At 35.9% G+C, this 9024-nt stretch overlaps 1 pseudogene; it reads right to left on the reverse strand.

Moving 5' to 3' along the window:
- Nucleotides 1-8469: 8469 nt before the first annotated feature.
- LOC118710076 lies at nt 8470-8552 on the reverse strand (annotated as a pseudogene).
- Between the last annotated feature and the right edge of the window lie 472 nt (nt 8553-9024).

Below are 9024 nucleotides of genomic sequence, written 5' to 3' on the forward strand. Positions count from 1 at the left end.
TCTATGATCTGCACTGATCACCAGGGAACAGATGCTCTGACCAGGTTAGCTTACTGCTGGGATCTAGCCAATCAGGACTAGCCAACCTCCCAAGTCCCTTCCCAATCAGCTGGCCCCAATTGGCCCCTGATCAAGACTGGGCAAGACAGGGCTGGACATGTCCTTGTACAGTCCCTCCCTTGTCCTGATCATGCACAATGGGGTGCCTTGGTCTGACCTGTGCCCCCTTGCAATCTGGGACACATCAGGGGATGTCCAAGAGTCCGTTTTGGCCCCATCCCACAGGCCATTCCCCTAGGGAGGGTGCCAGACGCAGGGGCTCACGGCTGATGAGCACTGGTGGGGTGGCATGAACCTCTCCTGATCTGGTCTGATTTGGTACAAGCCTCACTGCAGTGAGGCCAGGATGTGTGGGAGCAGCAGGTAGAAGCTGCAGGCTGCGTTGGACTGAAGGTTTTGTCTGGATCCCAAAGGCCACTCAGAGAGAACCTACACGTGCACAAATTCGCGCACCAGGCCTCTAGTTTAGAATATAAAATATTAGCGTTTTGGATTATTTCATAAGTGAACTATTTCATTCTCTCATAAAACAGAGGAATAGATACATTAAACAATCCATAAAAGTTTATTCTAGACCATGGCTGAAAACTTGAATTAATCCAATGCCAGATTTTCCATCACAATTTATATTTAAGTGTATTAGAAGTGAGGAGTAAATACAAAATAAATACATAAAATCTTCCCAACATGTATTATTCTGAATATAAACATGTTTCTTTTTCCATGCATCTTCTGCAATGCTTAAGTGATTTGTTTTTGCCTTTTACTTATCCTTAGCCTCACAATTATCTCTATTTTATTGTAGACTACTCTAGAAGCCTTTTTTAAATGAGACATTTTTTAAGATCAGCTTTACATTTGCCAAACAGTTTTCCTATTTTAGACATGTTATATTAGTATGCTACATTTCTTATAATTAATGAAGCAATAGTGATACATTTTTAACAGAAGTCCATAGTTTATTCAGATTTTCTTAGTTTGTTTTGTTTTGTTTTCTTTTTCCAATCTCCTTTTTCTAGTCCAGGGTTCAATTCAGGACACCACATTAAATTCATGACCCTTGGGATCTTATTGGCTGTGACAGTTTCTCACACTATATTGTTATGGGTGACCTTGACATTTTTTAGGCATACTGGTCAGGTATTTTAGAATGTCCCTCAACTGGAATTCATCTAATGATTTTCCCAATATTACACTGGAGTTATGAGTTTGGAGGTAAGAGATCAGAAAGGTAAAATGACATTTTCATCACATTTTATCAAGAGTACCTGATATCAGTATGATTTATGATTATTTGTGTTGACCCTTACTTGGCTAAGGTAGTGCTTGTCCTTATTCTCCACTTGTAAAATTATTAATTACCCTCTCCCTTTCCATTACTATCCTTTTGGGAAGGAAGTCACATGCCCAGCCCATACTTAAGAAGTAGAGAGTTATGCTCCCCTTCTTTTAGGGCAAATTCTACATAAATTTGTTGAAATTCTTCATGAATAACTTTTCTTTTCCATCTGTTACTTTATTCAATAATTTATTAAGTATGGACTCATGGACATTCATTTTACGCCTTGAACTATATATAATTCAACATTATTTTGTTGCTCACACTGATTCAGATCTGGCCATTGACAACATTTTCAGTTGGCTCTTGTGCCTCTCTGACACACTTCCAGAATTGAGTTTTGTTTTTGTTTTTTCTTTGGCACATCCTCACCTCATGTTGATTTGTAAGATGCTACAAGTTCACTGTATAATTTTCCTTTCCCATTTTTGTTGTCAGCCTATTCTCCAAGAAGCTCTGGTCCCTTTTCTGGGATAATGGTATTAGAAACCAAGATCTGGGGGCCAGTAGATCCCAAAGGCCTACTTGAAATTAGGGGACAAGTGTATTTTGTTATGCCACAAAGATATTTGTAAAACAGCACAAGTATATTATCAATAACAATCATTAGTGGTTTTATCCCAATGGAATAATTTCTCTTGTATTTTCTAAGTAGAGAGATGATACCTGCGACCATATTTTGTATGGAAGCTGTGTGTTATATGTATCAAAGTAATGTTGTGCCCTGGCATGGTGACTGGGTTGGCTAAAAGGTTTTATGTTTGACTCCAGACCAGGTGTGTTCAGGAGGCAACTAATAGATGTTTCTCTCACATTTACTTTCTCTTACTCTCTCTCCCTCCCTCCATCCATCCTTCCCTCTCTCCTTCTCTAAAAACAAACAAACAAACAAACAAGTAAGTAAGTAAATAGTGATTCCCCAGTGATCAGTGATTTACTCTATTTGCTTTGTCTTGATAATAAACCTTTGTTGACTTTAGGCACTCAAACTCTCCCTTCACTACTAGGCCCCAGAGAGTTCATAAATAGAATGTGTGGAAATGTCTAAGAGCCTCTTATCCAAGCTCAAGCCCTTGGGCATTTTTTTCAATTGAAACAAATCACCAATTTTTAATCTTATTTCTTCTGCTAGGTATTACAGAATAATTTTACCTGAAAAATGAATTTTTGTATTTTGTAAAGTTGCCCCTCCTCAGAAAGATTTTAAGAAAGAGAAATATTTCTTTTAGGAGATGAGAGAGAAGCTGGAAAAATATCTCACTAAGCCAAATCTAATTGTGTGTATGTGTATGTGTGGTTTTTTTTTTTTTTTGGGGGGGGGGGAGTTTGGGGGAAGCCACCTTTATCTTTATTTTGTGCAGAGTCAATGTTCTATTTAACTGCCAAATTAGAACAGAACTTTCTGTTCCCAGACGTGAGCTACAGAAATTTCCTCTGTGGTGACAGACTATAGGTTTTCTCCAAAGAGATGTCCTACTTGGAGAACAGAAATAAAAAAAACAATTTCTAAGAGGACTTACCACTGACTCACAACACTGGGGCAACAAATATTTTCAACTTTACTATAAAAAAAGGTGAATAGTATTCAATGTAATTCTTTCTTCATATTTATGTAAAATTATTCATGTTTGTAATAAATTCAGTGTATGAATCCGGCCTTTTATGCCTTTTACATGCTAAATCTATTCATTAAAACTTAAATCAAATGAGAAAGATGAGTTACGAAAAAAGAATTTCAACAGAGATGTGTCAATTTTCTTCTTTTGAGCTTATAAAAAGGACACTAAAATAAAGTTTTATTTTTAATTTAAGTAATTTATAATTAATATTTTATTTTAAGGTGATATTTTCTAAATGCCACTTTAAATGTTGTAAGTTACTTCTAGCAAAAGACAAATTTCATTTTCAAGGTATTTCTTTTCTAAATAGAAATAAAATCCATGGTATTAGTGTTAACTTAATTCTGTGTATTATATATATATGTATATGGATAAATATATATGTATGTATATGTCTATCTATATATCCATCCATTTACCATCTATTAATTAACTACATTTTTATTGAAAAAATATATATAAACACGCATTTCAAATTGAATTATCTTTTAAACCATGCCCCAAAATACAATTGACTATATTATGTTATATTTTACTAATTCTGATTGAACTTTGAAATATAATGTGTACTAGTTCTGACCTTGTTAATATGTACCTGGTTGTCCATAGTCAGTAACTAAGTGTAATTTTATCTTAATAGTCTCAGTTCTGGTGTACTTGATCCTGTTATCAGAAAATTGGTCTAAGTCTGTGATTAGCAAACTGCGGCTTGCGAGTCACATACTCTTTGTATGTGACCCCTTGAGTGTGGCTTTTCCACAAAATACCACAACTTTGGCAAGTCTATTTTGAAGAAGTAGCATTAGAATAGTTTAAGTTTAAAAAATTTGGCTCTCAAAAGAAATTTCAACCATTGTACTGTTGATATTTGGTTCTGTTGACTAATGAGTTTGCTGACCACTGGCTAGGTGATTTTATGTTTCTTATAGCACTAGTATTCTATGATCAGTTTTGATTTTTTTTTATTCATCTGACAACATAATCAATGAACAGAAAAAGAAATGACCCCTTCGTAATAATTCTTCCATGTTACTCCTCATTCATGCATTGTTTCAATTGCAGTTTTCTTCACAGATGGGAAGATATGCCCAAGAATAAGAACCAACTGAAAAATCATGTCATTCACATGAAAGGTTTAGGTCTTTCCCTCAGTGCATGCAAGTGTTTAGGAGACATTTATCATCTTTGCCTGAAAAAAGAAAAGATTGTATCCTTTGTCTCACTTGGTTCCATTTATTTATTCTGGGAATAGGGTTCCTTAATATTTTATTTTAATATTTTAGAAGCAATCCATAGCAGATGATATCTCTTAGCTATTTACTCAAGAGAGCCAACTTTATCTTCATTTTATGCGAGTCAATGTTCTATTTAACTATAAATTATTTATTATGTACCATTTGGGATACAGGGGAAGCCATGTTTTAGAAAATGAAGGCTATGTAAAATAAATTAATTCTAAATTATTATTCATGTTACTTCTCACCTAGGCCTGCATTTACTTTGAAGTACCACTGAGCAGCAAATAAGAACCAAGTGCTTTTTCTGGAATAAAACTTCTAAGTAGATGTTTGAACCTAAGAGACAGAATGTGACTGTGGTTGTGGACACTTCTACAATCCAAGAAGTAATTTGTGTCTGATCAGGGTAGCACAGACCATTGAACATGTTTTAATTGTAATCATGAAAATCTACCATGGTGCTTGGAGCAGAGTAAACACTCAACACATTTTTGTTGAGTAAATGAATGCACACAAAATAAATAAATGATTAAATAACTCTATTTACCCTCGTTGGTTAGAAATTGCTTTGCAATGCTATTGCTCTTGATAGATTAAAAAAGACATATTAATATCTATATGATATCCAAAGCTTCATTAATGTTATTACTATTTTATTTGGTAGTAGTCATGTTCTTAACTACATTGGCAAAATGCTTTGAACTTCTGCAAGAAAGCCATCATTTTAGCAAAATAGACTATTATGAATTGTATTAAAATTTCTCTAAAAACCTCTCTATAAACTCCCTCTAGAATTTTCTTTCTATATTCTATAAACAAAGTTATATAAATAATGTATGCCAGAGGAAGTTAAAATTAGAACTCTGTTTTTCCAAGTCACCTAATGGGTTGTGTAGCCTGCTGGCTGTTTGTTGCAAGAAGAAAGTTTTCTCTGCTGGATGTCGGAATTAAAAGTTCAAATTCTCCCAGTGATCTGTACATTTCTTTATTGAATGTGAGGGTTAGGGGTTGGCCTTTATTCTTGAATATCTATTGAAGTGACTAAATTATTTCCTTATGTGCAGCTACTTATTGTTTTGTTATCACTGAATTAGAACCCATTTATTTTTCATGTGTTATTTTGTTAACATGAAACTACACTACCTAGAAACCTTACTTTGTTTTGCTCCCTTACAACTTTAATGCCCATCTAAACTTCAAACCTAGAAGATCATAAACACCAAATGAGTTGCATTCAGCTAGGAAATATGCAATTTATGAGGAAGATAACTTTATTTAACAGTACTGTATTCCCATAGTTATGAGTCCCATGTGATTATAAATTTGATCCCTATACTATATTAGATGTATAATAATGAAATTATCTTTATTACAAATTTCAAAAAATTGTTCTGATTTACTGAAACCTCATGAAAAGAGGATTTATGTTCTGAACAGTTCGATGACTAAAACATTAATTTATATATAAACATGAAGATTGTCTATGTTAAGAAATTATGAATATGTAATTAAGTGTCAATCAATAGAGTCTGATTCGATTTAAGATAAAAAATGGAAGATTTCCAGGCTCTGAAATTCTCTGGTGAGCCATTTAAAATTGAAGTATAAAACCATTTTGGATATATAGGGAGAGAACAGTAAAAAATAAAATTAAAATATAAACAAAAAATATCCTTCATAGTTACCATTGCACAAAATGTATATATTTTTTAATTATATTAAATTAGCATAAATAATTTAAATAATGTACATGTAACTGCAATCTCTTATCACCATTTATATGTTCTTTTTTCTCAGTGATGACTGATCAACTTCTCCTATAGCAACATTTGTTTTTATATATCTGATATCAATGTTCCTTTACTAAGAAAGAAAAATAAATATATTTATACCTCCTATTAGTTTTGGTGACAAATGGAGGTCAGAGAATAAGTATCTATTCTAATTATTTTAAAGGGCAAAATGAATTAATTCTACTTATAGAAAAGGAAATGATGTTATGTCTACTTAGTTGAATATAGCCACATAGACCACTATTAATACATTCCCCCTCAGACACTCCTTTTAGTATTTTTGGATAATGGATTACTTATAATATAACACTTTAAATATAGCAGACCCCAGAGAAAAGAAAAAGACAAACTTGGGCTCAGGTGGCAAGATGTAAAGGAAGGGTTGTTGTAGTGGGTCAGGGAGACCAAACAACATTGTTTTGTCTATTTAGCTCAAACAATGTGACCATTATATAGGAAGCCAATCTAGATAATTCTGTTATTAGCTAATAATGAAAATGTAGTCCTATGATCAGACTAATTAGTTCATTTGAAGAAATGGAATAAAATGTTGACAAAAAGAGCTCATTCAATAAATTTGCTTCATACTTAATTTATTAAGAAGCTTCTCTCTTTTTCTAACAACTTTTTTTTTTTCTTTCTGAAGAATAAATGCTTGAGGCAGTACAGTGTCCTAGAAAGTGTATGTGATAGGAGCCAAGGGGCCAGAATTCTACTTCTTCCTAATTAGTGTTTGACCTTGGGCAAGCCACTTCACCCTTTATTCATTTATGTATGATGGACAAAGGACTGTTTGGAAATGTCTAGCATCACTTCTAACATTTCATAGGCCTATATTACTTATTCTACATTTGGCAGTTATTTTTACATATCATGTCCCTTCTAGTTTAGAATTTATAGCAAATATAGCAACATCTCTGTAGTATTAAAACAGACACCACACACACACACACACACACACACACACACACACACACACACATACACACACGTGATTATATCAGCATAAACAAATGACAGGAAAATATTAGAATTCACCCAAATTCATAGGGGCTTCCTAATATATATAAAAACCCAGCGTTGGTAATGACTGAATGATCGACGGAACACCAGAAGTCAGTCCTGCAGTCAGTGCTGGGTTGCCATCACTGTAGGTATAGTGACCCAGCACTGATTGCCAAGGGGGCTGCAGATCAAGCCCAGAGAGAAGCCCGGAGAGAGAGGCAGGGTCTGATCGAAGGTCTTACGGCAGTTGCTGATCAGCCCTTGCCTCTTTCTCTCTGGGCTTCTGCAGGGACTGCTGATCAGCCCCACTTCTCTTATCAGGCCTGGAGATACGCTCATTGATGTTGACTGGCATAGAAACTGACCAATCTAAACCAAATGTGAGTAAACTGTGAGGAACCAATGGTTTCCGAGGAGGCAGAGCTTCTGACACTGACTGACATAGAAACTGACCAATCAGAACTTAATCTAGGTGAACTGCGAAGTCAGAACTTAAGGTGCGGGCTGAGGAGGGGTTTTAAGGGAAATAGCTGTTTGGTGTAAGGTGTAGAAAAACAGTTTAATTTTTTAATGACCACTTTGACAGTATAGTGCATATGTCTGGCTATCAGTGCAGTTTATAGGGATTATGTATTTTTGTCTGCCAAGAGCATCCCTTACTGCTGAAAAAGACTCCACCCACCCCCATTTAAGCAACCCTATCCTATATAATCTATCTATACTACTCAAAGGGTAATATGCTAATTAGACTAGGTCGACCAGCCATCTTCCGGATGTCCAACTTCCTTACAGACAAAGCCATGTGGTGGGAGCCAAGGCAGATTCAGTTAGGAACAATCAGGCTGGCAGGAGAGGGCAGATGGGGGTGAGATCAGGCCAGCAAAGGAGAGCAGTTAGGGGCAAGATCAAGCTCACAGGGGAGGGCCATTGGGGGCAAGATCAGGCCAGCAGGGGAAGGCAGTTAGGGGCAATCAGGCAGACAGGCAGAAATAGTTCAGGGTGATTAGGTTGGCAGGCAGAGAGGTTAGGTGCCATCAGGCAGGCCAGAAGAGGGATTATAGGGGCAATCAGACAGGCAGGCAAAGGCAGTTAGGGGCGATTAGGCAGGCAGGCAGGTGAGCAGTTAGTAGCCAGCAATCTCAGGTTGCAAGAGGGATGTCCCTGATTGGAGAGAGTGCAGGCTGGGCTGAGAAAACCCCCCGCCCCTTGTGAACAAATTTCGTACACTGGGCCACTAGTATCATATAATGCAATGCAGAGAACTTTTCTCTATATCTACAGTTGACAGAGAACAAATATGCCTACTTTCCAGGAAGACATATATAGGTCTCTTATGAAGAAAAGTGCACTGAATTCAAGGCCACATATATAGGCAACATGATTCATTTTATCAGTAGAAGCTAAGGAGCCCTTTTATTAAGTCAGCAATTTGGAACCTATGAGTTTCTAGTAGTATCAGATACTACACTTGATCTTAGCCAGAAGGCCGAGAAGCAATTTTAGTAGTATCAGAAGACACAGCTGAAGAATAGAAAACTATCCTTCTAGAATGTATTAGACAGAAGCTCTCCAGAAACTAGTGGAACAGACTAGATAATGTCTCAACAAAGTGAACGAATTGGGGCCCTCCTTTCTATGTGTGTGGGGGTTTGATAAGAACTGGCAGATATATAATTTCAATCTTCTTCATCCTACCAGTTGGTATGATTCCAGCCATGTGAAACTCAACCATGTTTCTGAGTCTTTAGCTATTTGCATATTTTGAATGTTGCCTTAGAGATACCAAGCACTGTAAATTATTGTTTCTTAGACTTCTGTAAGTACTTGAAGTCTACTGATAAGGAAGAATTAATAATCCAAGACAATAAAGAGTGCATTGGCTTCCAAAGGAAGTTTCTTTGTTTTATTGGGGGGTGGGAGGAAGACAAGAAACAAAAAGCTCAATTTTTCTGGCTGACTTGTAAAATACC

The sequence above is a fragment of the Pipistrellus kuhlii genome, unplaced genomic scaffold, assembly GCF_014108245.1.
Source record: "Pipistrellus kuhlii isolate mPipKuh1 unplaced genomic scaffold, mPipKuh1.p scaffold_m20_p_7, whole genome shotgun sequence".
NCBI lineage: Eukaryota > Metazoa > Chordata > Mammalia > Chiroptera > Vespertilionidae > Pipistrellus > Pipistrellus kuhlii.